This window comes from Haliotis cracherodii, unplaced genomic scaffold (assembly GCF_022045235.1).
Source record: "Haliotis cracherodii isolate W230 unplaced genomic scaffold, xgHalCrac1.p SCAF_9, whole genome shotgun sequence".
Taxonomy (NCBI): domain Eukaryota; kingdom Metazoa; phylum Mollusca; class Gastropoda; order Lepetellida; family Haliotidae; genus Haliotis; species Haliotis cracherodii.
The window spans coordinates 14,699,536-14,725,688 of NW_027266343.1; the positions used below are offsets into that span (position 1 = coordinate 14,699,536).

At 41.5% G+C, this 26,153-nt stretch overlaps 37 non-coding genes across 37 annotated transcripts; all 37 read right to left on the reverse strand.

Annotated features, from left to right (window-relative positions):
• Window positions 1–261: 261 nt before the first annotated feature.
• On the reverse strand, window positions 262–357 carry Trnak-uuu (transfer RNA lysine (anticodon UUU)). Its single transcript has 2 exons — window positions 321–357; window positions 262–297 (listed from the first exon to the last, which is right to left on the reverse strand). It is a non-coding gene; the product is annotated as a tRNA-Lys (tRNA).
• A 305-nt stretch (window positions 358–662) lies between these two features.
• On the reverse strand, window positions 663–758 carry Trnak-uuu (transfer RNA lysine (anticodon UUU)). Its single transcript has 2 exons — window positions 722–758; window positions 663–698 (listed from the first exon to the last, which is right to left on the reverse strand). It is a non-coding gene; the product is annotated as a tRNA-Lys (tRNA).
• A 574-nt stretch (window positions 759–1,332) lies between these two features.
• Window positions 1,333–1,428, reverse strand: Trnak-uuu (transfer RNA lysine (anticodon UUU)). The gene is made up of 2 exons: window positions 1,392–1,428; window positions 1,333–1,368 (listed from the first exon to the last, which is right to left on the reverse strand). It is a non-coding gene; the product is annotated as a tRNA-Lys (tRNA).
• A 305-nt stretch (window positions 1,429–1,733) lies between these two features.
• Window positions 1,734–1,829, reverse strand: Trnak-uuu (transfer RNA lysine (anticodon UUU)). The gene is made up of 2 exons: window positions 1,793–1,829; window positions 1,734–1,769 (listed from the first exon to the last, which is right to left on the reverse strand). It is a non-coding gene; the product is annotated as a tRNA-Lys (tRNA).
• A 574-nt stretch (window positions 1,830–2,403) lies between these two features.
• On the reverse strand, window positions 2,404–2,499 carry Trnak-uuu (transfer RNA lysine (anticodon UUU)). Its single transcript has 2 exons — window positions 2,463–2,499; window positions 2,404–2,439 (listed from the first exon to the last, which is right to left on the reverse strand). It is a non-coding gene; the product is annotated as a tRNA-Lys (tRNA).
• Window positions 2,500–2,804: 305 nt separating this feature from the next.
• On the reverse strand, window positions 2,805–2,900 carry Trnak-uuu (transfer RNA lysine (anticodon UUU)). The gene is made up of 2 exons: window positions 2,864–2,900; window positions 2,805–2,840 (listed from the first exon to the last, which is right to left on the reverse strand). It is a non-coding gene; the product is annotated as a tRNA-Lys (tRNA).
• Window positions 2,901–3,474: 574 nt separating this feature from the next.
• Trnak-uuu (transfer RNA lysine (anticodon UUU)) lies at window positions 3,475–3,570 on the reverse strand. Its single transcript has 2 exons — window positions 3,534–3,570; window positions 3,475–3,510 (listed from the first exon to the last, which is right to left on the reverse strand). It is a non-coding gene; the product is annotated as a tRNA-Lys (tRNA).
• Window positions 3,571–3,875: 305 nt separating this feature from the next.
• Trnak-uuu (transfer RNA lysine (anticodon UUU)) lies at window positions 3,876–3,971 on the reverse strand. Its single transcript has 2 exons — window positions 3,935–3,971; window positions 3,876–3,911 (listed from the first exon to the last, which is right to left on the reverse strand). It is a non-coding gene; the product is annotated as a tRNA-Lys (tRNA).
• A 574-nt stretch (window positions 3,972–4,545) lies between these two features.
• On the reverse strand, window positions 4,546–4,641 carry Trnak-uuu (transfer RNA lysine (anticodon UUU)). The gene is made up of 2 exons: window positions 4,605–4,641; window positions 4,546–4,581 (listed from the first exon to the last, which is right to left on the reverse strand). It is a non-coding gene; the product is annotated as a tRNA-Lys (tRNA).
• A 305-nt stretch (window positions 4,642–4,946) lies between these two features.
• Window positions 4,947–5,042, reverse strand: Trnak-uuu (transfer RNA lysine (anticodon UUU)). The gene is made up of 2 exons: window positions 5,006–5,042; window positions 4,947–4,982 (listed from the first exon to the last, which is right to left on the reverse strand). It is a non-coding gene; the product is annotated as a tRNA-Lys (tRNA).
• A 574-nt stretch (window positions 5,043–5,616) lies between these two features.
• Window positions 5,617–5,712, reverse strand: Trnak-uuu (transfer RNA lysine (anticodon UUU)). The gene is made up of 2 exons: window positions 5,676–5,712; window positions 5,617–5,652 (listed from the first exon to the last, which is right to left on the reverse strand). It is a non-coding gene; the product is annotated as a tRNA-Lys (tRNA).
• A 574-nt stretch (window positions 5,713–6,286) lies between these two features.
• On the reverse strand, window positions 6,287–6,382 carry Trnak-uuu (transfer RNA lysine (anticodon UUU)). Its single transcript has 2 exons — window positions 6,346–6,382; window positions 6,287–6,322 (listed from the first exon to the last, which is right to left on the reverse strand). It is a non-coding gene; the product is annotated as a tRNA-Lys (tRNA).
• A 305-nt stretch (window positions 6,383–6,687) lies between these two features.
• Window positions 6,688–6,783, reverse strand: Trnak-uuu (transfer RNA lysine (anticodon UUU)). Its single transcript has 2 exons — window positions 6,747–6,783; window positions 6,688–6,723 (listed from the first exon to the last, which is right to left on the reverse strand). It is a non-coding gene; the product is annotated as a tRNA-Lys (tRNA).
• Window positions 6,784–7,357: 574 nt separating this feature from the next.
• Trnak-uuu (transfer RNA lysine (anticodon UUU)) lies at window positions 7,358–7,453 on the reverse strand. Its single transcript has 2 exons — window positions 7,417–7,453; window positions 7,358–7,393 (listed from the first exon to the last, which is right to left on the reverse strand). It is a non-coding gene; the product is annotated as a tRNA-Lys (tRNA).
• A 305-nt stretch (window positions 7,454–7,758) lies between these two features.
• On the reverse strand, window positions 7,759–7,854 carry Trnak-uuu (transfer RNA lysine (anticodon UUU)). Its single transcript has 2 exons — window positions 7,818–7,854; window positions 7,759–7,794 (listed from the first exon to the last, which is right to left on the reverse strand). It is a non-coding gene; the product is annotated as a tRNA-Lys (tRNA).
• Window positions 7,855–8,428: 574 nt separating this feature from the next.
• Trnak-uuu (transfer RNA lysine (anticodon UUU)) lies at window positions 8,429–8,524 on the reverse strand. The gene is made up of 2 exons: window positions 8,488–8,524; window positions 8,429–8,464 (listed from the first exon to the last, which is right to left on the reverse strand). It is a non-coding gene; the product is annotated as a tRNA-Lys (tRNA).
• Window positions 8,525–8,829: 305 nt separating this feature from the next.
• On the reverse strand, window positions 8,830–8,925 carry Trnak-uuu (transfer RNA lysine (anticodon UUU)). Its single transcript has 2 exons — window positions 8,889–8,925; window positions 8,830–8,865 (listed from the first exon to the last, which is right to left on the reverse strand). It is a non-coding gene; the product is annotated as a tRNA-Lys (tRNA).
• Window positions 8,926–9,499: 574 nt separating this feature from the next.
• Window positions 9,500–9,595, reverse strand: Trnak-uuu (transfer RNA lysine (anticodon UUU)). The gene is made up of 2 exons: window positions 9,559–9,595; window positions 9,500–9,535 (listed from the first exon to the last, which is right to left on the reverse strand). It is a non-coding gene; the product is annotated as a tRNA-Lys (tRNA).
• A 305-nt stretch (window positions 9,596–9,900) lies between these two features.
• Window positions 9,901–9,996, reverse strand: Trnak-uuu (transfer RNA lysine (anticodon UUU)). The gene is made up of 2 exons: window positions 9,960–9,996; window positions 9,901–9,936 (listed from the first exon to the last, which is right to left on the reverse strand). It is a non-coding gene; the product is annotated as a tRNA-Lys (tRNA).
• A 574-nt stretch (window positions 9,997–10,570) lies between these two features.
• Window positions 10,571–10,666, reverse strand: Trnak-uuu (transfer RNA lysine (anticodon UUU)). The gene is made up of 2 exons: window positions 10,630–10,666; window positions 10,571–10,606 (listed from the first exon to the last, which is right to left on the reverse strand). It is a non-coding gene; the product is annotated as a tRNA-Lys (tRNA).
• A 305-nt stretch (window positions 10,667–10,971) lies between these two features.
• On the reverse strand, window positions 10,972–11,067 carry Trnak-uuu (transfer RNA lysine (anticodon UUU)). The gene is made up of 2 exons: window positions 11,031–11,067; window positions 10,972–11,007 (listed from the first exon to the last, which is right to left on the reverse strand). It is a non-coding gene; the product is annotated as a tRNA-Lys (tRNA).
• Window positions 11,068–11,641: 574 nt separating this feature from the next.
• Window positions 11,642–11,737, reverse strand: Trnak-uuu (transfer RNA lysine (anticodon UUU)). Its single transcript has 2 exons — window positions 11,701–11,737; window positions 11,642–11,677 (listed from the first exon to the last, which is right to left on the reverse strand). It is a non-coding gene; the product is annotated as a tRNA-Lys (tRNA).
• A 305-nt stretch (window positions 11,738–12,042) lies between these two features.
• Window positions 12,043–12,138, reverse strand: Trnak-uuu (transfer RNA lysine (anticodon UUU)). The gene is made up of 2 exons: window positions 12,102–12,138; window positions 12,043–12,078 (listed from the first exon to the last, which is right to left on the reverse strand). It is a non-coding gene; the product is annotated as a tRNA-Lys (tRNA).
• A 574-nt stretch (window positions 12,139–12,712) lies between these two features.
• On the reverse strand, window positions 12,713–12,808 carry Trnak-uuu (transfer RNA lysine (anticodon UUU)). The gene is made up of 2 exons: window positions 12,772–12,808; window positions 12,713–12,748 (listed from the first exon to the last, which is right to left on the reverse strand). It is a non-coding gene; the product is annotated as a tRNA-Lys (tRNA).
• Window positions 12,809–13,113: 305 nt separating this feature from the next.
• On the reverse strand, window positions 13,114–13,209 carry Trnak-uuu (transfer RNA lysine (anticodon UUU)). The gene is made up of 2 exons: window positions 13,173–13,209; window positions 13,114–13,149 (listed from the first exon to the last, which is right to left on the reverse strand). It is a non-coding gene; the product is annotated as a tRNA-Lys (tRNA).
• Window positions 13,210–13,783: 574 nt separating this feature from the next.
• On the reverse strand, window positions 13,784–13,879 carry Trnak-uuu (transfer RNA lysine (anticodon UUU)). The gene is made up of 2 exons: window positions 13,843–13,879; window positions 13,784–13,819 (listed from the first exon to the last, which is right to left on the reverse strand). It is a non-coding gene; the product is annotated as a tRNA-Lys (tRNA).
• A 305-nt stretch (window positions 13,880–14,184) lies between these two features.
• Trnak-uuu (transfer RNA lysine (anticodon UUU)) lies at window positions 14,185–14,280 on the reverse strand. Its single transcript has 2 exons — window positions 14,244–14,280; window positions 14,185–14,220 (listed from the first exon to the last, which is right to left on the reverse strand). It is a non-coding gene; the product is annotated as a tRNA-Lys (tRNA).
• Window positions 14,281–14,854: 574 nt separating this feature from the next.
• Trnak-uuu (transfer RNA lysine (anticodon UUU)) lies at window positions 14,855–14,950 on the reverse strand. The gene is made up of 2 exons: window positions 14,914–14,950; window positions 14,855–14,890 (listed from the first exon to the last, which is right to left on the reverse strand). It is a non-coding gene; the product is annotated as a tRNA-Lys (tRNA).
• A 305-nt stretch (window positions 14,951–15,255) lies between these two features.
• On the reverse strand, window positions 15,256–15,351 carry Trnak-uuu (transfer RNA lysine (anticodon UUU)). Its single transcript has 2 exons — window positions 15,315–15,351; window positions 15,256–15,291 (listed from the first exon to the last, which is right to left on the reverse strand). It is a non-coding gene; the product is annotated as a tRNA-Lys (tRNA).
• A 574-nt stretch (window positions 15,352–15,925) lies between these two features.
• On the reverse strand, window positions 15,926–16,021 carry Trnak-uuu (transfer RNA lysine (anticodon UUU)). Its single transcript has 2 exons — window positions 15,985–16,021; window positions 15,926–15,961 (listed from the first exon to the last, which is right to left on the reverse strand). It is a non-coding gene; the product is annotated as a tRNA-Lys (tRNA).
• Window positions 16,022–16,326: 305 nt separating this feature from the next.
• Trnak-uuu (transfer RNA lysine (anticodon UUU)) lies at window positions 16,327–16,422 on the reverse strand. Its single transcript has 2 exons — window positions 16,386–16,422; window positions 16,327–16,362 (listed from the first exon to the last, which is right to left on the reverse strand). It is a non-coding gene; the product is annotated as a tRNA-Lys (tRNA).
• Window positions 16,423–16,996: 574 nt separating this feature from the next.
• Trnak-uuu (transfer RNA lysine (anticodon UUU)) lies at window positions 16,997–17,092 on the reverse strand. Its single transcript has 2 exons — window positions 17,056–17,092; window positions 16,997–17,032 (listed from the first exon to the last, which is right to left on the reverse strand). It is a non-coding gene; the product is annotated as a tRNA-Lys (tRNA).
• Window positions 17,093–17,397: 305 nt separating this feature from the next.
• Trnak-uuu (transfer RNA lysine (anticodon UUU)) lies at window positions 17,398–17,493 on the reverse strand. The gene is made up of 2 exons: window positions 17,457–17,493; window positions 17,398–17,433 (listed from the first exon to the last, which is right to left on the reverse strand). It is a non-coding gene; the product is annotated as a tRNA-Lys (tRNA).
• Window positions 17,494–18,067: 574 nt separating this feature from the next.
• On the reverse strand, window positions 18,068–18,163 carry Trnak-uuu (transfer RNA lysine (anticodon UUU)). The gene is made up of 2 exons: window positions 18,127–18,163; window positions 18,068–18,103 (listed from the first exon to the last, which is right to left on the reverse strand). It is a non-coding gene; the product is annotated as a tRNA-Lys (tRNA).
• Window positions 18,164–18,468: 305 nt separating this feature from the next.
• Trnak-uuu (transfer RNA lysine (anticodon UUU)) lies at window positions 18,469–18,564 on the reverse strand. The gene is made up of 2 exons: window positions 18,528–18,564; window positions 18,469–18,504 (listed from the first exon to the last, which is right to left on the reverse strand). It is a non-coding gene; the product is annotated as a tRNA-Lys (tRNA).
• Window positions 18,565–19,138: 574 nt separating this feature from the next.
• On the reverse strand, window positions 19,139–19,234 carry Trnak-uuu (transfer RNA lysine (anticodon UUU)). Its single transcript has 2 exons — window positions 19,198–19,234; window positions 19,139–19,174 (listed from the first exon to the last, which is right to left on the reverse strand). It is a non-coding gene; the product is annotated as a tRNA-Lys (tRNA).
• A 305-nt stretch (window positions 19,235–19,539) lies between these two features.
• On the reverse strand, window positions 19,540–19,635 carry Trnak-uuu (transfer RNA lysine (anticodon UUU)). The gene is made up of 2 exons: window positions 19,599–19,635; window positions 19,540–19,575 (listed from the first exon to the last, which is right to left on the reverse strand). It is a non-coding gene; the product is annotated as a tRNA-Lys (tRNA).
• Between the last annotated feature and the right edge of the window lie 6,518 nt (window positions 19,636–26,153).

The following is a 26,153-nucleotide window of genomic DNA, read 5'->3' on the forward strand; positions in this document are numbered from 1 at the left end:
CTTTTACGGCAAGCATAGGTTGCTGAAGACCTTACTCGGATCTTCACGGGTCCACCATTCAGGAGTTACATACAATGCAAGCTATTTCATCATTCAATGAATTATTTCTCACAGACGAAAACATATTTTCTTCCCATTCTGTTCTTCAGGTGTACAGACGCCATCATACTGTATGGAATAGATTGGTTAGAATACTTTGTTTTTGAAATGTGAAACCGAAATATAATTTGTAGAATAATGATTGTGAAATAAAAAGAGGACCGCCCGAACAGGGACTCGAACCCTGGACCCTCAGATCACTCTGATTGTGACAGACCCCTTAAAAGTCTGATGCTCTACCGACTGAGCTATCCGGGCTCTTGTCTAGCCAGCCAGATGTATCTGTTCAGCTGACAGACAAGCAAACACAAATGTTTGTTAACATTTCTGCTTCCTCAAAGGCCTTTTGTCGTACACCACTCAGGAGTTACATACAATGCAAGATATTTCATCATTCAATGAATTATTTCTTAGACACGAAAATATATTCTCTCCCCATTCTGTTCTTCGGGTGTACAGACGCCATCATATTGTATGGAATAGATTGGTTAGAATACTTTGTTTTTGAAATGTGAAACCGAAATATAATTTGTAGAATAATGATTGTGAAATAAAAAGAGGACCGCCCGAACAGGGACTCGAACCCTGGACCCTCAGATCACTCTGATTGTGACAGACCGCTTAAAAGTCTGATGCTCTACCGACTGAGCTATCCGGGCACTCGGGAAGCTGGCCAGATGTTTCTGTTCAGGTGACAGACAAGCAAACACAAATGTTTGTTGACATTTCTGCTACCTCAAGCGCCTTTTATCGCACATCATTCAGGTTGGTTGGTTGGCAAACACGCCGCACTCTGCAATATTCCATCTTATATGACGGCGGTCTGTAAATAATCGAGTCTGGACCAGACAATCCAGTGATTAATATGATGAGCATCGATCCACGTAATTGAGATCGATGACATGCATCAACCAAGTCAGTGATCCTGACTACTCGATCCCGTTAGTCGTCTCTTAAAACAAGCATAGTCGCCTTTTACGGCAAGCATAGGTTGCTGAAGACCTTACTCGGATCTTCACGGGTCCACCATTCAGGAGTTACATACAATGCAAGCTATTTCATCATTCAATGAATTATTTCTCACAGACGAAAACATATTTTCTTCCCATTCTGTTCTTCAGGTGTACAGACGCCATCATACTGTATGGAATAGATTGGTTAGAATACTTTGTTTTTGAAATGTGAAACCGAAATATAATTTGTAGAATAATGATTGTGAAATAAAAAGAGGACCGCCCGAACAGGGACTCGAACCCTGGACCCTCAGATCACTCTGATTGTGACAGACCCCTTAAAAGTCTGATGCTCTACCGACTGAGCTATCCGGGCTCTTGTCTACCCAGCCAGATGTATCTGTTCAGCTGACAGACAAGCAAACACAAATGTTTGTTAACATTTCTGCTTCCTCAAAGGCCTTTTGTCGTACACCACTCAGGAGTTACATACAATGCAAGATATTTCATCATTCAATGAATTATTTCTTATACACGAAAATATATTCTCTCCCCATTCTGTTCTTCGGGTGTACAGACGCCATCATATTGTATGGAATAGATTGGTTAGAATACTTTGTTTTTGAAATGTGAAACCGAAATATAATTTGTAGAATAATGATTGTGAAATAAAAAGAGGACCGCCCGAACAGGGACTCGAACCCTGGACCCTCAGATCACTCTGATTGTGACAGACCGCTTAAAAGTCTGATGCTCTACCGACTGAGCTATCCGGGCACTAGGTAAGCTGGCCAGATGTATCTGTTCAGGTGACAGACAAGCAAACACAAATGTTTGTTGACATTTCTGCTACCTCAAGCGCCTTTTATCGCACATCATTCAGGTTGGTTGGTTGGCAAACACGCCGCACTCTGCAATATTCCATCTTATATGACGGCGGTCTGTAAATAATCGAGTCTGGACCAGACAATCCAGTGATTAATATGATGAGCATCGATCCACGTAATTGAGATCGATGACATGCATCAACCAAGTCAGTGATCCTGACTACTCGATCCCGTTAGTCGTCTCTTAAAACAAGCATAGTCGCCTTTTACGGCAAGCATAGGTTGCTGAAGACCTTACTCGGATCTTCACGGGTCCACCATTCAGGAGTTACATACAATGCAAGCTATTTCATCATTCAATGAATTATTTCTCACAGACGAAAACATATTTTCTTCCCATTCTGTTCTTCAGGTGTACAGACGCCATCATACTGTATGGAATAGATTGGTTAGAATACTTTGTTTTTGAAATGTGAAACCGAAATATAATTTGTAGAATAATGATTGTGAAATAAAAAGAGGACCGCCCGAACAGGGACTCGAACCCTGGACCCTCAGATCACTCTGATTGTGACAGACCCCTTAAAAGTCTGATGCTCTACCGACTGAGCTATCCGGGCTCTTGTCTAGCCAGCCAGATGTATCTGTTCAGCTGACAGACAAGCAAACACAAATGTTTGTTAACATTTCTGCTTCCTCAAAGGCCTTTTGTCGTACACCACTCAGGAGTTACATACAATGCAAGATATTTCATCATTCAATGAATTATTTCTTAGACACGAAAATATATTCTCTCCCCATTCTGTTCTTCGGGTGTACAGACGCCATCATATTGTATGGAATAGATTGGTTAAAATACTTTGTTTTTGAAATGTGAAACCGAAATATAATTTGTAGAATAATGATTGTGAAATAAAAAGAGGACCGCCCGAACAGGGACTCGAACCCTGGACCCTCAGATCACTCTGATTGTGACAGACCGCTTAAAAGTCTTATCCTCTACCGACTGAGCTATCCGGGCACTCGGGAAGCTGGCCAGATGTATCTGTTCAGGTGACAGACAAGCAAACACAAATGTTTGTTGACATTTCTGCTACCTCAAGCGCCTTTTATCGCACATCATTCAGGTTGGTTGGTTGGCAAACACGCCGCACTCTGCAATATTCCATCTTATATGACGGCGGTCTGTAAATAATCGAGTCTGGACCAGACAATCCAGTGATTAATATGATGAGCATCGATCCACGTAATTGAGATCGATGACATGCATCAACCAAGTCAGTGATCCTGACTACTCGATCCCGTTAGTCGTCTCTTAAAACAAGCATAGTCGCCTTTTACGGCAAGCATAGGTTGCTGAAGACCTTACTCGGATCTTCACGGGTCCACCATTCAGGAGTTACATACAATGCAAGCTATTTCATCATTCAATGAATTATTTCTCACAGACGAAAACATATTTTCTTCCCATTCTGTTCTTCAGGTGTACAGACGCCATCATACTGTATGGAATAGATTGGTTAGAATACTTTGTTTTTGAAATGTGAAACCGAAATATAATTTGTAGAATAATGATTGTGAAATAAAAAGAGGACCGCCCGAACAGGGACTCGAACCCTGGACCCTCAGATCACTCTGATTGTGACAGACCCCTTAAAAGTCTGATGCTCTACCGACTGAGCTATCCGGGCTCTTGTCTAGCCAGCCAGATGTATCTGTTCAGCTGACAGACAAGCAAACACAAATGTTTGTTAACATTTCTGCTTCCTCAAAGGCCTTTTGTCGTACACCACTCAGGAGTTACATACAATGCAAGATATTTCATCATTCAATGAATTATTTCTTAGACACGAAAATATATTCTCTCCCCATTCTGTTCTTCGGGTGTACAGACGCCATCATATTGTATGGAATAGATTGGTTAAAATACTTTGTTTTTGAAATGTGAAACCGAAATATAATTTGTAGAATAATGATTGTGAAATAAAAAGAGGACCGCCCGAACAGGGACTCGAACCCTGGACCCTCAGATCACTCTGATTGTGACAGACCGCTTAAAAGTCTTATCCTCTACCGACTGAGCTATCCGGGCACTCGGGAAGCTGGCCAGATGTATCTGTTCAGGTGACAGACAAGCAAACACAAATGTTTGTTGACATTTCTGCTACCTCAAGCGCCTTTTATCGCACATCATTCAGGTTGGTTGGTTGGCAAACACGCCGCACTCTGCAATATTCCATCTTATATGACGGCGGTCTGTAAATAATCGAGTCTGGACCAGACAATCCAGTGATTAATATGATGAGCATCGATCCACGTAATTGAGATCGATGACATGCATCAACCAAGTCAGTGATCCTGACTACTCGATCCCGTTAGTCGTCTCTTAAAACAAGCATAGTCGCCTTTTACGGCAAGCATAGGTTGCTGAAGACCTTACTCGGATCTTCACGGGTCCACCATTCAGGAGTTACATACAATGCAAGCTATTTCATCATTCAATGAATTATTTCTCACAGACGAAAACATATTTTCTTCCCATTCTGTTCTTCAGGTGTACAGACGCCATCATACTGTATGGAATAGATTGGTTAGAATACTTTGTTTTTGAAATGTGAAACCGAAATATAATTTGTAGAATAATGATTGTGAAATAAAAAGAGGACCGCCCGAACAGGGACTCGAACCCTGGACCCTCAGATCACTCTGATTGTGACAGACCCCTTAAAAGTCTGAAGCTCTACCGACTGAGCTATCCGGGCTCTTGTCTACCCAGCCAGATGTATCTGTTCAGCTGACAGACAAGCAAACACAAATGTTTGTTAACATTTCTGCTTCCTCAAAGGCCTTTTGTCGTACACCACTCAGGAGTTACATACAATGCAAGATATTTCATCATTCAATGAATTATTTCTTAGACACGAAAATATATTCTCTCCCCATTCTGTTCTTCGGGTGTACAGACGCCATCATATTGTATTGAATAGATTGGTTAGAATACTTTGTTTTTGAAATGTGAAACCGAAATATAATTTGTAGAATAATGATTGTGAAATAAAAAGAGGACCGCCCGAACAGGGACTCGAACCCTGGACCCTCAGATCACTCTGATTGTGACAGACCGCTTAAAAGTCTGATGCTCTACCGACTGAGCTATCCGGGCACTCGGTAAGCTGGCCAGATGTATCTGTTCAGGTGACAGACAAGCAAACACAAATGTTTGTTGACATTTCTGCTACCTCAAGCGCCTTTTATCGCACATCATTCAGGTTGGTTGGTTGGCAAACACGCCGCACTCTGCAATATTCCATCTTATATGACGGCGGTCTGTAAATAATCGAGTCTGCACCAGACAATCCAGTGATTAATATGATGAGCATCGATCCACGTAATTGAGATCGATGACATGCATCAACCAAGTCAGTGATCCTGACTACTCGATCCCGTTAGTCGTCTCTTAAAACAAGCATAGTCGCCTTTTACGGCAAGCATAGGTTGCTGAAGACCTTACTCGGATCTTCACGGGTCCACCATTCAGGAGTTACATACAATGCAAGCTATTTCATCATTCAATGAATTATTTCTCACAGACGAAAACATATTTTCTTCCCATTCTGTTCTTCAGGTGTACAGACGCCATCATACTGTATGGAATAGATTGGTTAGAATACTTTGTTTTTGAAATGTGAAACCGAAATATAATTTGTAGAATAATGATTGTGAAATAAAAAGAGGACCGCCCGAACAGGGACTCGAACCCTGGACCCTCAGATCACTCTGATTGTGACAGACCGCTTAAAAGTCTGATGCTCTACCGACTGAGCTATCCGGGCACTCGGTAAGCTGGCCAGATGTATCTGTTCAGGTGACAGACAAGCAAACACAAATGTTTGTTGACATTTCTGCTACCTCAAGCGCCTTTTATCGCACATCATTCAGGTTGGTTGGTTGGCAAACACGCCGCACTCTGCAATATTCCATCTTATATGACGGCGGTCTGTAAATAATCGAGTCTGGACCAGACAATCCAGTGATTAATATGATGAGCATCGATCCACGTAATTGAGATCGATGACATGCATCAACCAAGTCAGTGATCCTGACTACTCGATCCCGTTAGTCGTCTCTTAAAACAAGCATAGTCGCCTTTTACGGCAAGCATAGGTTGCTGAAGACCTTACTCGGATCTTCACGGGTCCACCATTCAGGAGTTACATACAATGCAAGCTATTTCATCATTCAATGAATTATTTCTCACAGACGAAAACATATTTTCTTCCCATTCTGTTCTTCAGGTGTACAGACGCCATCATACTGTATGGAATAGATTGGTTAGAATACTTTGTTTTTGAAATGTGAAACCGAAATATAATTTGTAGAATAATGATTGTGAAATAAAAAGAGGACCGCCCGAACAGGGACTCGAACCCTGGACCCTCAGATCACTCTGATTGTGACAGACCCCTTAAAAGTCTGATGCTCTACCGACTGAGCTATCCGGGCTCTTGTCTAGCCAGCCAGATGTATCTGTTCAGCTGACAGACAAGCAAACACAAATGTTTGTTAACATTTCTGCTTCCTCAAAGGCCTTTTGTCGTACACCACTCAGGAGTTACATACAATGCAAGATATTTCATCATTCAATGAATTATTTCTTAGACACGAAAATATATTCTCTCCCCATTCTGTTCTTCGGGTGTACAGACGCCATCATATTGTATGGAATAGATTGGTTAAAATACTTAGTTTTTGAAATGTGAAACCGAAATATAATTTGTAGAATAATGATTGTGAAATAAAAAGAGGACCGCCCGAACAGGGACTCGAACCCTGGACCCTCAGATCACTCTGATTGTGACAGACCGCTTAAAAGTCTTATCCTCTACCGACTGAGCTATCCGGGCACTCGGGAAGCTGGCCAGATGTATCTGTTCAGGTGACAGACAAGCAAACACAAATGTTTGTTGACATTTCTGCTACCTCAAGCGCCTTTTATCGCACATCATTCAGGTTGGTTGGTTGGCAAACACGCCGCACTCTGCAATATTCCATCTTATATGACGGCGGTCTGTAAATAATCGAGTCTGGACCAGACAATCCAGTGATTAATATGATGAGCATCGATCCACGTAATTGAGATCGATGACATGCATCAACCAAGTCAGTGATCCTGACTACTCGATCCCGTTAGTCGTCTCTTAAAACAAGCATAGTCGCCTTTTACGGCAAGCATAGGTTGCTGAAGACCTTACTCGGATCTTCACGGGTCCACCATTCAGGAGTTACATACAATGCAAGCTATTTCATCATTCAATGAATTATTTCTCACAGACGAAAACATATTTTCTTCCCATTCTGTTCTTCAGGTGTACAGACGCCATCATACTGTATGGAATAGATTGGTTAGAATACTTTGTTTTTGAAATGTGAAACCGAAATATAATTTGTAGAATAATGATTGTGAAATAAAAAGAGGACCGCCCGAACAGGGACTCGAACCCTGGACCCTCAGATCACTCTGATTGTGACAGACCCCTTAAAAGTCTGATGCTCTACCGACTGAGCTATCCGGGCTCTTGTCTAGCCAGCCAGATGTATCTGTTCAGCTGACAGACAAGCAAACACAAATGTTTGTTAACATTTCTGCTTCCTCAAAGGCCTTTTGTCGTACACCACTCAGGAGTTACATACAATGCAAGATATTTCATCATTCAATGAATTATTTCTTAGACACGAAAATATATTCTCTCCCCATTCTGTTCTTCGGGTGTACAGACGCCATCATATTGTATGGAATAGATTGGTTAAAATACTTTGTTTTTGAAATGTGAAACCGAAATATAATTTGTAGAATAATGATTGTGAAATAAAAAGAGGACCGCCCGAACAGGGACTCGAACCCTGGACCCTCAGATCACTCTGATTGTGACAGACCGCTTAAAAGTCTTATCCTCTACCGACTGAGCTATCCGGGCACTCGGGAAGCTGGCCAGATGTATCTGTTCAGCTGACAGACAAGCAAACACAAATGTTTGTTGACATTTCTGCTACCTCAAGCGCCTTTTATCGCACATCATTCAGGTTGGTTGGTTGGCAAACACGCCGCACTCTGCAATATTCCATCTTATATGACGGCGGTCTGTAAATAATCGAGTCTGGACCAGACAATCCAGTGATTAATATGATGAGCATCGATCCACGTAATTGAGATCGATGACATGCATCAACCAAGTCAGTGATCCTGACTACTCGATCCCGTTAGTCGTCTCTTAAAACAAGCATAGTCGCCTTTTACGGCAAGCATAGGTTGCTGAAGACCTTACTCGGATCTTCACGGGTCCACCATTCAGGAGTTACATACAATGCAAGCTATTTCATCATTCAATGAATTATTTCTCACAGACGAAAACATATTTTCTTCCCATTCTGTTCTTCAGGTGTACAGACGCCATCATACTGTATGGAATAGATTGGTTAGAATACTTTGTTTTTGAAATGTGAAACCGAAATATAATTTGTAGAATAATGATTGTGAAATAAAAAGAGGACCGCCCGAACAGGGACTCGAACCCTGGACCCTCAGATCACTCTGATTGTGACAGACCCCTTAAAAGTCTGAAGCTCTACCGACTGAGCTATCCGGGCTCTTGTCTACCCAGCCAGATGTATCTGTTCAGCTGACAGACAAGCAAACACAAATGTTTGTTAACATTTCTGCTTCCTCAAAGGCCTTTTGTCGTACACCACTCAGGAGTTACATACAATGCAAGATATTTCATCATTCAATGAATTATTTCTTAGACACGAAAATATATTCTCTCCCCATTCTGTTCTTCGGGTGTACAGACGCCATCATATTGTATTGAATAGATTGGTTAGAATACTTTGTTTTTGAAATGTGAAACCGAAATATAATTTGTAGAATAATGATTGTGAAATAAAAAGAGGACCGCCCGAACAGGGACTCGAACCCTGGACCCTCAGATCACTCTGATTGTGACAGACCGCTTAAAAGTCTGATGCTCTACCGACTGAGCTATCCGGGCACTCGGTAAGCTGGCCAGATGTATCTGTTCAGGTGACAGACAAGCAAACACAAATGTTTGTTGACATTTCTGCTACCTCAAGCGCCTTTTATCGCACATCATTCAGGTTGGTTGGTTGGCAAACACGCCGCACTCTGCAATATTCCATCTTATATGACGGCGGTCTGTAAATAATCGAGTCTGCACCAGACAATCCAGTGATTAATATGATGAGCATCGATCCACGTAATTGAGATCGATGACATGCATCAACCAAGTCAGTGATCCTGACTACTCGATCCCGTTAGTCGTCTCTTAAAACAAGCATAGTCGCCTTTTACGGCAAGCATAGGTTGCTGAAGACCTTACTCGGATCTTCACGGGTCCACCATTCAGGAGTTACATACAATGCAAGCTATTTCATCATTCAATGAATTATTTCTCACAGACGAAAACATATTTTCTTCCCATTCTGTTCTTCAGGTGTACAGACGCCATCATACTGTATGGAATAGATTGGTTAGAATACTTTGTTTTTGAAATGTGAAACCGAAATATAATTTGTAGAATAATGATTGTGAAATAAAAAGAGGACCGCCCGAACAGGGACTCGAACCCTGGACCCTCAGATCACTCTGATTGTGACAGACCGCTTAAAAGTCTGATGCTCTACCGACTGAGCTATCCGGGCTCTTGTCTACCCAGCCAGATGTATCTGTTCAGCTGACAGACAAGCAAACACAAATGTTTGTTAACATTTCTGCTTCCTCAAAGGCCTTTTGTCGTACACCGCTCAGGAGTTACATACAATGCAAGATATTTCATCATTCAATGAATTATTTCTTAGACACGAAAATATATTCTCTCCCCATTCTGTTCTTCGGGTGTACAGACGCCATCATATTGTATGGAATAGATTGGTTAAAATACTTTGTTTTTGAAATGTGAAACCGAAATATAATTTGTAGAATAATGATTGTGAAATAAAAAGAGGACCGCCCGAACAGGGACTCGAACCCTGGACCCTCAGATCACTCTGATTGTGACAGACCGCTTAAAAGTCTGATGCTCTACCGACTGAGCTATCCGGGCACTCGGTAAGCTGGCCAGATGTATCTGTTCAGGTGACAGACAAGCAAACACAAATGTTTGTTGACATTTCTGCTACCTCAAGCGCCTTTTATCGCACATCATTCAGGTTGGTTGGTTGGCAAACACGCCGCACTCTGCAATATTCCATCTTATATGACGGCGGTCTGTAAATAATCGAGTCTGCACCAGACAATCCAGTGATTAATATGATGAGCATCGATCCACGTAATTGAGATCGATGACATGCATCAACCAAGTCAGTGATCCTGACTACTCGATCCCGTTAGTCGTCTCTTAAAACAAGCATAGTCGCCTTTTACGGCAAGCATAGGTTGCTGAAGACCTTACTCGGATCTTCACGGGTCCACCATTCAGGAGTTACATACAATGCAAGCTATTTCATCATTCAATGAATTATTTCTCACAGACGAAAACATATTTTCTTCCCATTCTGTTCTTCAGGTGTACAGACGCCATCATACTGTATGGAATAGATTGGTTAGAATACTTTGTTTTTGAAATGTGAAACCGAAATATAATTTGTAGAATAATGATTGTGAAATAAAAAGAGGACCGCCCGAACAGGGACTCGAACCCTGGACCCTCAGATCACTCTGATTGTGACAGACCCCTTAAAAGTCTGATGCTCTACCGACTGAGCTATCCGGGCTCTTGTCTAGCCAGCCAGATGTATCTGTTCAGCTGACAGACAAGCAAACACAAATGTTTGTTAACATTTCTGCTTCCTCAAAGGCCTTTTGTCGTACACCGCTCAGGAGTTACATACAATGCAAGATATTTCATCATTCAATGAATTATTTCTTAGACACGAAAATATATTCTCTCCCCATTCTGTTCTTCGGGTGTACAGACGCCATCATATTGTATGGAATAGATTGGTTAGAATACTTTGTTTTTGAAATGTGAAACCGAAATATAATTTGTAGAATAATGATTGTGAAATAAAAAGAGGACCGCCCGAACAGGGACTCGAACCCTGGACCCTCAGATCACTCTGATTGTGACAGACCGCTTAAAAGTCTGATGCTCTACCGACTGAGCTATCCGGGCACTCGGTAAGCTGGCCAGATGTATCTGTTCAGGTGACAGACAAGCAAACACAAATGTTTGTTGACATTTCTGCTACCTCAAGCGCCTTTTATCGCACATCATTCAGGTTGGTTGGTTGGCAAACACGCCGCACTCTGCAATATTCCATCTTATATGACGGCGGTCTGTAAATAATCGAGTCTGGACCAGACAATCCAGTGATTAATATGATGAGCATCGATCCACGTAATTGAGATCGATGACATGCATCAACCAAGTCAGTGATCCTGACTACTCGATCCCGTTAGTCGTCTCTTAAAACAAGCATAGTCGCCTTTTACGGCAAGCATAGGTTGCTGAAGACCTTACTCGGATCTTCACGGGTCCACCATTCAGGAGTTACATACAATGCAAGCTATTTCATCATTCAATGAATTATTTCTCACAGACGAAAACATATTTTCTTCCCATTCTGTTCTTCAGGTGTACAGACGCCATCATACTGTATGGAATAGATTGGTTAGAATACTTTGTTTTTGAAATGTGAAACCGAAATATAATTTGTAGAATAATGATTGTGAAATAAAAAGAGGACCGCCCGAACAGGGACTCGAACCCTGGACCCTCAGATCACTCTGATTGTGACAGACCCCTTAAAAGTCTGATGCTCTACCGACTGAGCTATCCGGGCTCTTGTCTAGCCAGCCAGATGTATCTGTTCAGCTGACAGACAAGCAAACACAAATGTTTGTTAACATTTCTGCTTCCTCAAAGGCCTTTTGTCGTACACCGCTCAGGAGTTACATACAATGCAAGATATTTCATCATTCAATGAATTATTTCTTATACACGAAAATATATTCTCTCCCCATTCTGTTCTTCGGGTGTACAGACGCCATCATATTGTATGGAATAGATTGGTTAAAATACTTTGTTTTTGAAATGTGAAACCGAAATATAATTTGTAGAATAATGATTGTGAAATAAAAAGAGGACCGCCCGAACAGGGACTCGAACCCTGGACCCTCAGATCACTCTGATTGTGACAGACCGCTTAAAAGTCTGATGCTCTACCGACTGAGCTATCCGGGCACTCGGTAAGCTGGCCAGATGTATCTGTTCAGGTGACAGACAAGCAAACACAAATGTTTGTTGACATTTCTGCTACCTCAAGCGCCTTTTATCGCACATCATTCAGGTTGGTTGGTTGGCAAACACGCCGCACTCTGCAATATTCCATCTTATATGACGGCGGTCTGTAAATAATCGAGTCTGCACCAGACAATCCAGTGATTAATATGATGAGCATCGATCCACGTAATTGAGATCGATGACATGCATCAACCAAGTCAGTGATCCTGACTACTCGATCCCGTTAGTCGTCTCTTAAAACAAGCATAGTCGCCTTTTACGGCAAGCATAGGTTGCTGAAGACCTTACTCGGATCTTCACGGGTCCACCATTCAGGAGTTACATACAATGCAAGCTATTTCATCATTCAATGAATTATTTCTCACAGACGAAAACATATTTTCTTCCCATTCTGTTCTTCAGGTGTACAGACGCCATCATACTGTATGGAATAGATTGGTTAGAATACTTTGTTTTTGAAATGTGAAACCGAAATATAATTTGTAGAATAATGATTGTGAAATAAAAAGAGGACCGCCCGAACAGGGACTCGAACCCTGGACCCTCAGATCACTCTGATTGTGACAGACCCCTTAAAAGTCTGATGCTCTACCGACTGAGCTATCCGGGCTCTTGTCTACCCAGCCAGATGTATCTGTTCAGCTGACAGACAAGCAAACACAAATGTTTGTTAACATTTCTGCTTCCTCAAAGGCCTTTTGTCGTACACCACTCAGGAGTTACATACAATGCAAGATATTTCATCATTCAATGAATTATTTCTTAGACACGAAAATATATTCTCTCCCCATTCTGTTCTTCGGGTGTACAGACGCCATCATATTGTATGGAATAGATTGGTTAAAATACTTTGTTTTTGAAATGTGAAACCGAAATATAATTTGTAGAATAATGATTGTGAAATAAAAAGAGGACCGCCCGAACAGGGACTCGAACCCTGGACCCTCAGATCACTCTGATTGTGACAGACCGCTTAAAAGTCTGATGCTCTACCGACTGAGCTATCCGGGCACTCGGTAAGCTGGCCAGATGTATCTGTTCAGGTGACAGACAAGCAAACACAAATGTTTGTTGACATTTCTGCTACCTCAAGCGCCTTTTATCGCACATCATTCAGGTTGGTTGGTTGGCAAACACGCCGCACTCTGCAATATTCCATCTTATATGACGGCGGTCTGTAAATAATCGAGTCTGCACCAGACAATCCAGTGATTAATATGATGAGCATCGATCCACGTAATTGAGATCGATGACATGCATCAACCAAGTCAGTGATCCTGACTACTCGATCCCGTTAGTCGTCTCTTAAAACAAGCATAGTCGCCTTTTACGGCAAGCATAGGTTGCTGAAGACCTTACTCGGATCTTCACGGGTCCACCATTCAGGAGTTACATACAATGCAAGCTATTTCATCATTCAATGAATTATTTCTCACAGACGAAAACATATTTTCTTCCCATTCTGTTCTTCAGGTGTACAGACGCCATCATACTGTATGGAATAGATTGGTTAGAATACTTTGTTTTTGAAATGTGAAACCGAAATATAATTTGTAGAATAATGATTGTGAAATAAAAAGAGGACCGCCCGAACAGGGACTCGAACCCTGGACCCTCAGATCACTCTGATTGTGACAGACCCCTTAAAAGTCTGATGCTCTACCGACTGAGCTATCCGGGCTCTTGTCTAGCCAGCCAGATGTATCTGTTCAGCTGACAGACAAGCAAACACAAATGTTTGTAAACATTTCTGCTTCCTCAAAGGCCTTTTGTCGTACACCACTCAGGAGTTACATACAATGCAAGATATTTCATCATTCAATGAATTATTTCTTAGACACGAAAATATATTCTCTCCCCATTCTGTTCTTCGGGTGTACAGACGCCATCATATTGTATTGAATAGATTGGTTAGAATACTTTGTTTTTGAAATGTGAAACCGAAATATAATTTGTAGAATAATGATTGTGAAATAAAAAGAGGACCGCCCGAACAGGGACTCGAACCCTGGACCCTCAGATCACTCTGATTGTGACAGACCGCTTAAAAGTCTGATGCTCTACCGACTGAGCTATCCGGGCACTCGGTAAGCTGGCCAGATGTATCTGTTCAGGTGACAGACAAGCAAACACAAATGTTTGTTGACATTTCTGCTACCTCAAGCGCCTTTTATCGCACATCATTCAGGTTGGTTGGTTGGCAAACACGCCGCACTCTGCAATATTCCATCTTATATGACGGCGGTCTGTAAATAATCGAGTCTGGACCAGACAATCCAGTGATTAATATGATGAGCATCGATCCACGTAATTGAGATCGATGACATGCATCAACCAAGTCAGTGATCCTGACTACTCGATCCCGTTAGTCGTCTCTTAAAACAAGCATAGTCGCCTTTTACGGCAAGCATAGGTTGCTGAAGACCTTACTCGGATCTTCACGGGCCCACCATTCAGGAGTTACATACAATGCAAGCTATTTCATCATTCAATGAATTATTTCTCACAGACGAAAACATATTTTCTTCCCATTCTGTTCTTCAGGTGTACAGACGCCATCATACTGTATGGAATAGATTGGTTAGAATACTTTGTTTTTGAAATGTGAAACCGAAATATAATTTGTAGAATAATGATTGTGAAATAAAAAGAGGACCGCCCGAACAGGGACTCGAACCCTGGACCCTCAGATCACTCTGATTGTGACAGACCCCTTAAAAGTCTGATGCTCTACCGACTGAGCTATCCGGGCTCTTGTCTAGCCAGCCAGATGTATCTGTTCAGCTGACAGACAAGCAAACACAAATGTTTGTTAACATTTCTGCTTCCTCAAAGGCCTTTTGTCGTACACCGCTCAGGAGTTACATACAATGCAAGATATTTCATCATTCAATGAATTATTTCTTATACACGAAAATATATTCTCTCCCCATTCTGTTCTTCGGGTGTACAGACGCCATCATATTGTATGGAATAGATTGGTTAAAATACTTTGTTTTTGAAATGTGAAACCGAAATATAATTTGTAGAATAATGATTGTGAAATAAAAAGAGGACCGCCCGAACAGGGACTCGAACCCTGGACCCTCAGATCACTCTGATTGTGACAGACCGCTTAAAAGTCTGATGCTCTACCGACTGAGCTATCCGGGCACTCGGTAAGCTGGCCAGATGTATCTGTTCAGGTGACAGACAAGCAAACACAAATGTTTGTTGACATTTCTGCTACCTCAAGCGCCTTTTATCGCACATCATTCAGGTTGGTTGGTTGGCAAACACGCCGCACTCTGCAATATTCCATCTTATATGACGGCGGTCTGTAAATAATCGAGTCTGCACCAGACAATCCAGTGATTAATATGATGAGCATCGATCCACGTAATTGAGATCGATGACATGCATCAACCAAGTCAGTGATCCTGACTACTCGATCCCGTTAGTCGTCTCTTAAAACAAGCATAGTCGCCTTTTACGGCAAGCATAGGTTGCTGAAGACCTTACTCGGATCTTCACGGGTCCACCATTCAGGAGTTACATACAATGCAAGCTATTTCATCATTCAATGAATTATTTCTCACAGACGAAAACATATTTTCTTCCCATTCTGTTCTTCAGGTGTACAGACGCCATCATACTGTATGGAATAGATTGGTTAGAATACTTTGTTTTTGAAATGTGAAACCGAAATATAATTTGTAGAATAATGATTGTGAAATAAAAAGAGGACCGCCCGAACAGGGACTCGAACCCTGGACCCTCAGATCACTCTGATTGTGACAGACCCCTTAAAAGTCTGATGCTCTACCGACTGAGCTATCCGGGCTCTTGTCTAGCCAGCCAGATGTATCTGTTCAGCTGACAGACAAGCAAACACAAATGTTTGTTAACATTTCTGCTTCCTCAAAGGCCTTTTGTCGTACACCACTCAGGAGTTACATACAATGCAAGATATTTCATCATTCAATGAATTATTTCTTATACACGAAAATATATTCTCTCCCCATTCTGTTCTTCGGGTGTACAGACGCCATCATATTGTATGGAATAGATTGGTTAGAATACTTTGTTTTTGAAATGTGAAACCGAAATATAATTTGTAGAATAATGATTGTGAAATAAAAAGAGGACCGCCCGAACAGGGACTCGAACCCTGGACCCTCAGATCACTCTGATTGTGACAGACCGCTTAAAAGTCTGATGCTCTACCGACTGAGCTATCCGGGCACTCGGTAAGCTGGCCAGATGTATCTGTTCAGGTGACAGACAAGCAAACACAAATGTTTGTTGACATTTCTGCTACCTCAAGCGCCTTTTATCGCACATCATTCAGGTTGGTTGGTTGGCAAACACGCCGCACTCTGCAATATTCCATCTTATATGACGGCGGTCTGTAAATAATCGAGTCTGCACCAGACAATCCAGTGATTAATATGATGAGCATCGATCCACGTAATTGAGATCGATGACATGCATCAACCAAGTCAGTGATCCTGACTACTCGATCCCGTTAGTCGTCTCTTAAAACAAGCATAGTCGCCTTTTACGGCAAGCATAGGTTGCTGAAGACCTTACTCGGATCTTCACGGGTCCACCATTCAGGAGTTACATACAATGCAAGCTATTTCATCATTCAATGAATTATTTCTCACAGACGAAAACATATTTTCTTCCCATTCTGTTCTTCAGGTGTACAGACGCCATCATACTGTATGGAATAGATTGGTTAGAATACTTTGTTTTTGAAATGTGAAACCGAAATATAATTTGTAGAATAATGATTGTGAAATAAAAAGAGGACCGCCCGAACAGGGACTCGAACCCTGGACCCTCAGATCACTCTGATTGTGACAGACCGCTTAAAAGTCTGATGCTCTACCGACTGAGCTATCCGGGCTCTTGTCTAGCCAGCCAGATGTATCTGTTCAGCTGACAGACAAGCAAACACAAATGTTTGTTAACATTTCTGCTTCCTCAAAGGCCTTTTGTCGTACACCACTCAGGAGTTACATACAATGCAAGATATTTCATCATTCAATGAATTATTTCTTATACACGAAAATATATTCTCTCCCCATTCTGTTCTTCGGGTGTACAGACGCCATCATATTGTATGGAATAGATTGGTTAGAATACTTTGTTTTTGAAATGTGAAACCGAAATATAATTTGTAGAATAATGATTGTGAAATAAAAAGAGGACCGCCCGAACAGGGACTCGAACCCTGGACCCTCAGATCACTCTGATTGTGACAGACCGCTTAAAAGTCTGATGCTCTACCGACTGAGCTATCCGGGCACTCGGTAAGCTGGCCAGATGTATCTGTTCAGGTGACAGACAAGCAAACACAAATGTTTGTTGACATTTCTGCTACCTCAAGCGCCTTTTATCGCACATCATTCAGGTTGGTTGGTTGGCAAACACGCCGCACTCTGCAATATTCCATCTTATATGACGGCGGTCTGTAAATAATCGAGTCTGCACCAGACAATCCAGTGATTAATATGATGAGCATCGATCCACGTAATTGAGATCGATGACATGCATCAACCAAGTCAGTGATCCTGACTACTCGATCCCGTTAGTCGTCTCTTAAAACAAGCATAGTCGCCTTTTACGGCAAGCATAGGTTGCTGAAGACCTTACTCGGATCTTCACGGGTCCACCATTCAGGAGTTACATACAATGCAAGCTATTTCATCATTCAATGAATTATTTCTCACAGACGAAAACATATTTTCTTCCCATTCTGTTCTTCAGGTGTACAGACGCCATCATACTGTATGGAATAGATTGGTTAGAATACTTTGTTTTTGAAATGTGAAACCGAAATATAATTTGTAGAATAATGATTGTGAAATAAAAAGAGGACCGCCCGAACAGGGACTCGAACCCTGGACCCTCAGATCACTCTGATTGTGACAGACCCCTTAAAAGTCTGATGCTCTACCGACTGAGCTATCCGGGCTCTTGTCTAGCCAGCCAGATGTATCTGTTCAGCTGACAGACAAGCAAACACAAATGTTTGTTAACATTTCTGCTTCCTCAAAGGCCTTTTGTCGTACACCGCTCAGGAGTTACATACAATGCAAGATATTTCATCATTCAATGAATTATTTCTTATACACGAAAATATATTCTCTCCCCATTCTGTTCTTCGGGTGTACAGACGCCATCATATTGTATGGAATAGATTGGTTAAAATACTTTGTTTTTGAAATGTGAAACCGAAATATAATTTGTAGAATAATGATTGTGAAATAAAAAGAGGACCGCCCGAACAGGGACTCGAACCCTGGACCCTCAGATCACTCTGATTGTGACAGACCGCTTAAAAGTCTGATGCTCTACCGACTGAGCTATCCGGGCACTCGGTAAGCTGGCCAGATGTATCTGTTCAGGTGACAGACAAGCAAACACAAATGTTTGTTGACATTTCTGCTACCTCAAGCGCCTTTTATCGCACATCATTCAGGTTGGTTGGTTGGCAAACACGCCGCACTCTGCAATATTCCATCTTATATGACGGCGGTCTGTAAATAATCGAGTCTGCACCAGACAATCCAGTGATTAATATGATGAGCATCGATCCACGTAATTGAGATCGATGACATGCATCAACCAAGTCAGTGATCCTGACTACTCGATCCCGTTAGTCGTCTCTTAAAACAAGCATAGTCGCCTTTTACGGCAAGCATAGGTTGCTGAAGACCTTACTCGGATCTTCACGGGTCCACCATTCAGGAGTTACATACAATGCAAGCTATTTCATCATTCAATGAATTATTTCTCACAGACGAAAACATATTTTCTTCCCATTCTGTTCTTCAGGTGTACAGACGCCATCATACTGTATGGAATAGATTGGTTAGAATACTTTGTTTTTGAAATGTGAAACCGAAATATAATTTGTAGAATAATGATTGTGAAATAAAAAGAGGACCGCCCGAACAGGGACTCGAACCCTGGACCCTCAGATCACTCTGATTGTGACAGACCCCTTAAAAGTCTGATGCTCTACCGACTGAGCTATCCGGGCTCTTGTCTAGCCAGCCAGATGTATCTGTTCAGCTGACAGACAAGCAAACACAAATGTTTGTTAACATTTCTGCTTCCTCAAAGGCCTTTTGTCGTACACCGCTCAGGAGTTACATACAATGCAAGATATTTCATCATTCAATGAATTATTTCTTATACACGAAAATATATTCTCTCCCCATTCTGTTCTTCGGGTGTACAGACGCCATCATATTGTATGGAATAGATTGGTTAAAATACTTTGTTTTTGAAATGTGAAACCGAAATATAATTTGTAGAATAATGATTGTGAAATAAAAAGAGGACCGCCCGAACAGGGACTCGAACCCTGGACCCTCAGATCACTCTGATTGTGACAGACCGCTTAAAAGTCTGATGCTCTACCGACTGAGCTATCCGGGCCGTGATGAAGTGAAAGAAATTCAAACCTATCAACGGATATTAGTACTCAACATATTCGCAAGTGACTGTGTTTGGATAACTACAACGTCAGTGCCATCTCGGTAGAAAGAAATATGGTTATATTTCTGAGGAAATAGACGCTGCTCGTGTGATGAATGATAAGGTATAATGCCTTGCCAATCGCTTTCGAATGTGTCGTCATTCCTATCGATCCCGCGCTGTTTCAGTCTGTTTGAAATATAGGAATCAGTTACCTCCCTTGTAGTAACTGCGAAAGAGCACGACCTGAATAAGATCCAATTTGTCATTGTTTGTTCAGTAAAAAGTATGCTTGGTCTTTTTCTTAACGCTCAATGAAGAACATTTTAATCTGACATGGAACGAACATGAAAGTAGTACGCATTCCAGTAACGAGGTGTAAGTGTGCACGAAGAGTGAACACAAGTTGTTGGTGGTGTTTTCTAGTTGGCAGGTCAGATAAAGGTTCTCTCCCTTGGATCAAAAGTCAACCTGATTGGCCAAGTCCCCTTGAGCTTTTGATACAAAAATGAAACAGATACATTTTGGGGCTAAATGTAGGCGTAATTGTTTTGATACGATTTTTTAACGACAGTTGTTCAGAGTTTACTAATTAATAAAAAATATTTAAAAAAAACCTCGAGATCAAGAGCTTTTTTCAAGCCCTGGTTTTCATCATATTGCTGTTAGTTTTCTCCACAGTAAAAAAGAAATGTGCATATCCTTGAGACATTGTGACAACTGGTTAAAGGTGAAGTAAAGTCAACATAGCAACTTTGCAGATTTTAATACTTAAGGGATACTAATCACGACAACCTGACCAAAATTAAATAAATAACGGAAATAGCCTAAAATAATTTATAAAAAGCGACAGGCGAAATTGTCCCCCAAAAGAAAACATCCGTCACTGAGGTGATTCCCCTTAATGGGGTTCAAAGGGATGTTATTTTCCTCATCCATTTGATTACTGTATCCACAAATTATGTCACCTTGGTAACAACACCGAATCTGCCATCGGTTGTTTACTCAGGGGATTCATCCCTGACAGTCATTTATTGTGTGGAATAGGGCCCAGGGTGATAGTAATTAAGCGCTAATTACCGATTGTGAATTGTTATTTTAATTATTCGCCATGTCAAGATCAAGGGCCGTTTCACACATTCAACAATGTTTGTTTTGTTGTTCAACGCCACACTCAGCGATATTCAGGGTACATGACGGTGGTGTGTAAATAATGGAGTCTGGACCGCATCAACTAAGTCACCGAGTCTGACCACCCGATCCCGTTAGTCGTACAAATAGGTTTTTTGGGAGCCGATAATGGAGCGTGCAATTTCAGCACTTTTACTTGGACATTTAATTACTTTCAACGAATATTATGAATTTTTCTTCTCTCGAAAATAGACTAAATGTATCAAGACAAAAATATATATCCGCAATCATTTTTTTCACTTTACATGCCCTTTGAAGGGTAAAAAGGAATCTGAAATTAAAAAAAAAATACACCAAAAAATTCACAAAGACATTTTTGACCGTCAAAGTATGGATGCCGAGAGGGGACATCGCTTTCTCGCTTTGTCGCTTTGTCGCTTTGTCGCTTCCTCTAATGACTAACCATAGTCATATGAAGGAATCGGGTGTTCCTTAACTTCTTTTGAATAGTATGTACTGTAAATCTTGACATTAACGTTTGAGTCAATTACAAATGCAAAAAAATAGCGTAGACTTAATTACCGGTAATTATACTTTGCATTTATGTCTCAGAAATGACTGTTGATAAGACGGCCTCACTGAACACTTTGAATAGCGGAAATACCAACTTGAATATAAAACCAATCAACTATCTATTTCCACATTATGGTTACTGAGAACAATATGTCATCCAAAAACTAGAAATTACATAATGGACATCCGGTAGTATTACCATTGCTTGGGTGAAGACTTCCACTTTGGTGACATCTACTCCGCAAACAGAATAAACATTGATATAATATATATACACTATTGCTTTTTAGGAAGCACGTACTACTCTGCGCTATTGAGCGGTGATATTTGCTATTTGTTTTGATAACTTGGCCTGGGGGCGTGGATCCAATAGCTAAATAGGGCCATAAATCAATCAAATTCTTTTTAACGCAGAAATACGTGGATTGTTATAAAAGCACATATGTCTGTACTGTTAAATTATATTTAAGTAGATAGTGAGAAAATTTCAAATTCCGTCTACATGTATAATTTGAAATGCGACTGGAAAAATCTAAGCTCTCTTTTCTGATTAAAACCCTCGCCACACCCCAAAATTTTTAGGCATTCAGAGTATTTTACTAAATAAGACAAGTCGCTTGTCAATGTGATGCAATCTCACATTTTCACTTACTGTCACGTGGAGTTTTCACACCTCCTTCTCCACTGGCACATACATTTTTCACGAACAATGTGAGAGTGTCGGATACTAAAGTACTCACGGAAATGAAAAAAACCTGTTTTTTTTCGACCTCAGATCTTAAATAAATGCAGTTAATATACAAAATATGTAAATATTCAAACAACTAAATTAGTACTAATTGGGCCGTGGCACAAATACAGCGTATCAAATGTTTTTATGCCTTTTTACACGTAAAAGTGTGTATAAATGTGAATAAAACAGACTATTGTGAAACAGGGCATAACCAGGTGTAAGTAGATCAAGGTGACCTATGACACCTTGACGACAGGTGAGAACAGGTGCATAATGCCTATAGTCTGTTTCTGCTATGTCAATTTGGACTTAGTTTTATTTTTGAATGTTGAAAGTGCCGACAAATTACCTCCTGTAAAGTACATATTGTATTGTTCACTGAGATCAAACTAGCAAATCCAGACTAGTACTTTTCGAGTTGTTTTGGTATTTCGTATTTACAGCTATGTAACACTTTGTGTCGATTTTTAAATTGAGAAAAACAGTTATTTTTCATTTCCGTGAGTACTTTACCAGGTGCATTTGAATTGTATTGTATTGTTTGTTGTTTAACGCCGCACTCAGCAATATTCAATGGATCAATGAGATCGATTATTTACACCTCACCGTCATATAGCTTGAATATTGCTGAGTGCGGCGTTAAACAACAAACAAACAAATCTGAAGGCTATACTACCAGGACTGGGACCAGCCTTCAACGTCACAAGCGACACAGAACATTCCGTCCCCTGACAGGTACAGTTCAGTATACACGCGTATCTATGTATGACGGGAACGCGTATCTATGTGTGACACCACCGATCGGTTGTTTACCAAAATACGTCTTGAAAAAAGAATGACATATTATTGTTCCAGCCGACGACTTGCTGGTGTCACGTGACTGATGTGCACATTGTCGCAGCATTGGGTTTAACACCGCTTTTAACACTATTACAGTTATATCACGGCGTGTCAGCTTAATGTGCGAGGAAAGCCCGAAGTGATGCAGGTCTCAGACGTTTACCACTTCGGTGAAACCCACGAGCACGGGTATGGTGCTTACAAACCTAGAAACATAATCGGGGCGAAACCACAATGATAGGTTTCTGGCGTGCCCAATGGACGCAACTCTGCACAGCGGCGTATCACGGCGCCTTAGACGACTGGGCCACCCGTGCCCTAGACTAACATCTAGTGTCTGAAATGAACATATCGTACAGAAAAAACAGTTGTTCAGTTATCTTAATAAAAATATAATAAAAGGGAGCCCATTGACTCTCTTCATTTTCAGATACTGCAGTAATCTAGACTTGCCAAACATTATAGACTTGCATGGGCTGTATTTGATATATATTTGTATCAGGGTCTGTAAGACAGGCTGCCTGTGCCCCTCTTTTGACGAGAAACATGTCTGACTGCATCATCTGCGCCAAAGCTAAACCTGTTGGTGAAGCAACTATATTTGTTTGAACGATAAATACCATGATGAGACTGATAATACTGTAGTCACTGGAGACATAGTCACGCTATGCAACACCGTCGTCTCATTTCGCACACCGGCAACTTTCCCTGACGCACATTGTGATGCGACAGTTTTCTATCGCACAATATGCCGCCTTATCGCCCCAACTAAAATGTGTAAAATAGGTGTTAAGATATACGACACCGCGATCCTCTTTGGATTCCATCGAATGAAATTGATTCGGTAAAACACTTGTCAGTAAAGACCAAATCATTAGGACCCGAGAAGATCCGGGGTAGAAGAGGTCTCCAGCAACCCATGCTTGCCGTAAAAGGCGACAGTGTTTGTCTTCAGAGGCGACTAACGGGGTCGGGTGGTGAGGCTCTCTGACTTGGTTGATGCATGTCACCGTACCCCATTTGCGTGGATCGATGCTCATGATGTTAACCACTGGATTGTATGGTCCAGACTCGATTATTTACAGATCGCCGTCATTTTTCTGACTGTGGCGTTAAACAAACAAACACAACTGAGTGAACGTTAACATCACATTCAGCAAACCGAAGCCCTAGACACCACGTGCAACCACTATCTCGGGTATGCGTTAGTTGTGGAAGCGTGACCGACATTGGGAGCGAGTGACTGCGGGTTAACGTCGTTTTGAACATTATTTCTGTTACATCACATCATGGCGGCCTACATGTGCGAGACAAACCCGAAATATGGCAGACCACACATGTTTTCATCTTTGAAATCCACGAATGTAGTATGCGGACATACATTTAATCACCGTCAGGGCGAGGTCAACCCACTGTGCCAGATGCATCTAACCGAGGCAAGAGAGTTAACTGACTATTAAAGTCCAGTTTCCACCCTTGCCGAACTAGGCTGGTTTTATGGAGTTACATTTTGGCTGGACTAACGAGTCTATGCATAGTCCAATCAAAATCGCGCAACGAAATCGAAATCGGGTTCGTAAACTTTCGTGCAGATTTCGGTCGATTGCAGGATTTGTGAAGCATGTGCACCGCCAACTCGTTGTCAACAGATATTTTCTGAATCTTTTCTGATCAAGGTGTAAGACCCGTTTTATCGCAATTTAGCTCTGATTATCGATCAGATCGTCTTGACTCGGCGCCGCCATTTTGTTTGAAACAAGTGCAAGTGATACGAGAGGTGGAAACTGATTAGAGGCTTAGAAGGGACATAACTCCTAATAACCACTGGTGGCGCTACGATCGAGCCCAGGAATCCCAGCCAAGTTCGGCAAAGGTGGAAACTGGACATTAAGAGTCAGTTGCCTCGGGAAGATGTGCCAGATGTGGCATTGCTACCACAAAGACGCACAGAGTATTCGGATTTAACAAGTTAATCCTGCCGGGATTCCGTGTTAAAATAAGTCCCCAGCAACCTATACTTGTCGAGGCGACTAATGGATCAGACGATCAGACTCGGTGACATAGATGATAGCGTGTCATTTTACCCGAACTCGAGGATCGTTGATCACAAAATCGATCCCTGGTTTGTCTGGTCCAGACTTGATTAAATGACTTGCGAAATGCGGTATTAACAAGACACAACTCAGATATAATTTACGAGATATGTAGCTGTACGTCATCCACGTCACACGTTCCCAAAAGTTGGTTGGTTGGTTTGTTGTTTAACGCCGTACTCAGCAATATTCCAGCTATATGACGCCGGTCTGGACCAGACAATCCAGTGATTGCGCATCGATTCACGCAATTTGGATCGATGACACGCATCAACCAAGTCAGCGAGCCTGACCACCCAATCCCGTTAGTCGCCTTTTACGACAAGGATAGTCGCCCTTTTACCGCAAGCATGGGTTGCTGAAGACCTATTCCACCCCGGATCTTCGGGGGTCTACCCATGGGTGGATTCGAACCCGTTCTTGGCGTGACTAACTGCAAGGCTACCAGCTCAACATTAAAACAAGGTGTAACATTTAACATTTTATTTATGACAATATAATATGGATATCGTCAACTTTCATATTTTTTTCAAGAAATTCAAATTGAAATAAACGTAAGCAAGCATGAAGAATAATACTTTGTCTCCTTGCTTCAGGGCAGTACAGTACAGTGCATAAATGTGTTGCCACCATGGAGGGACCTAATACGGGTTGAGGTTTTTCAGCAGAGGTAACAGAAGGACTTAATGGCGGTTCACCCGTCGAAAACGAAATCATCTGACTAAGAAGGCGCGCTGAAGAACAACCCTGACTAAAGCACTCCCAGGACGTATGAGGTTACACACAAGACATAACATTCATACAGTACTATATGGACATGCATCAAGACGAACCCATGTCAGGTTATTACTTGTAAATACAAAACCCCTTCATCTTCACATTGTTTATGATAGTCCAAGTCCACAAAACATGTCCAAGGACTAAATTAATTCGAAGAGTATATCAGTGGCAAGAGTCGCCCTAAACCAGTATGTCCAGTTTACTTTTGTCAAGTGTAAACGATAGAAATGTCCATATGTAACAGTACCGAAGCCCCATGTCACAGCAAACATCCTCATGTAATAAACAAGTCTATTCTGTTCTTTCATTCCCTAAAACATGCATTGAAA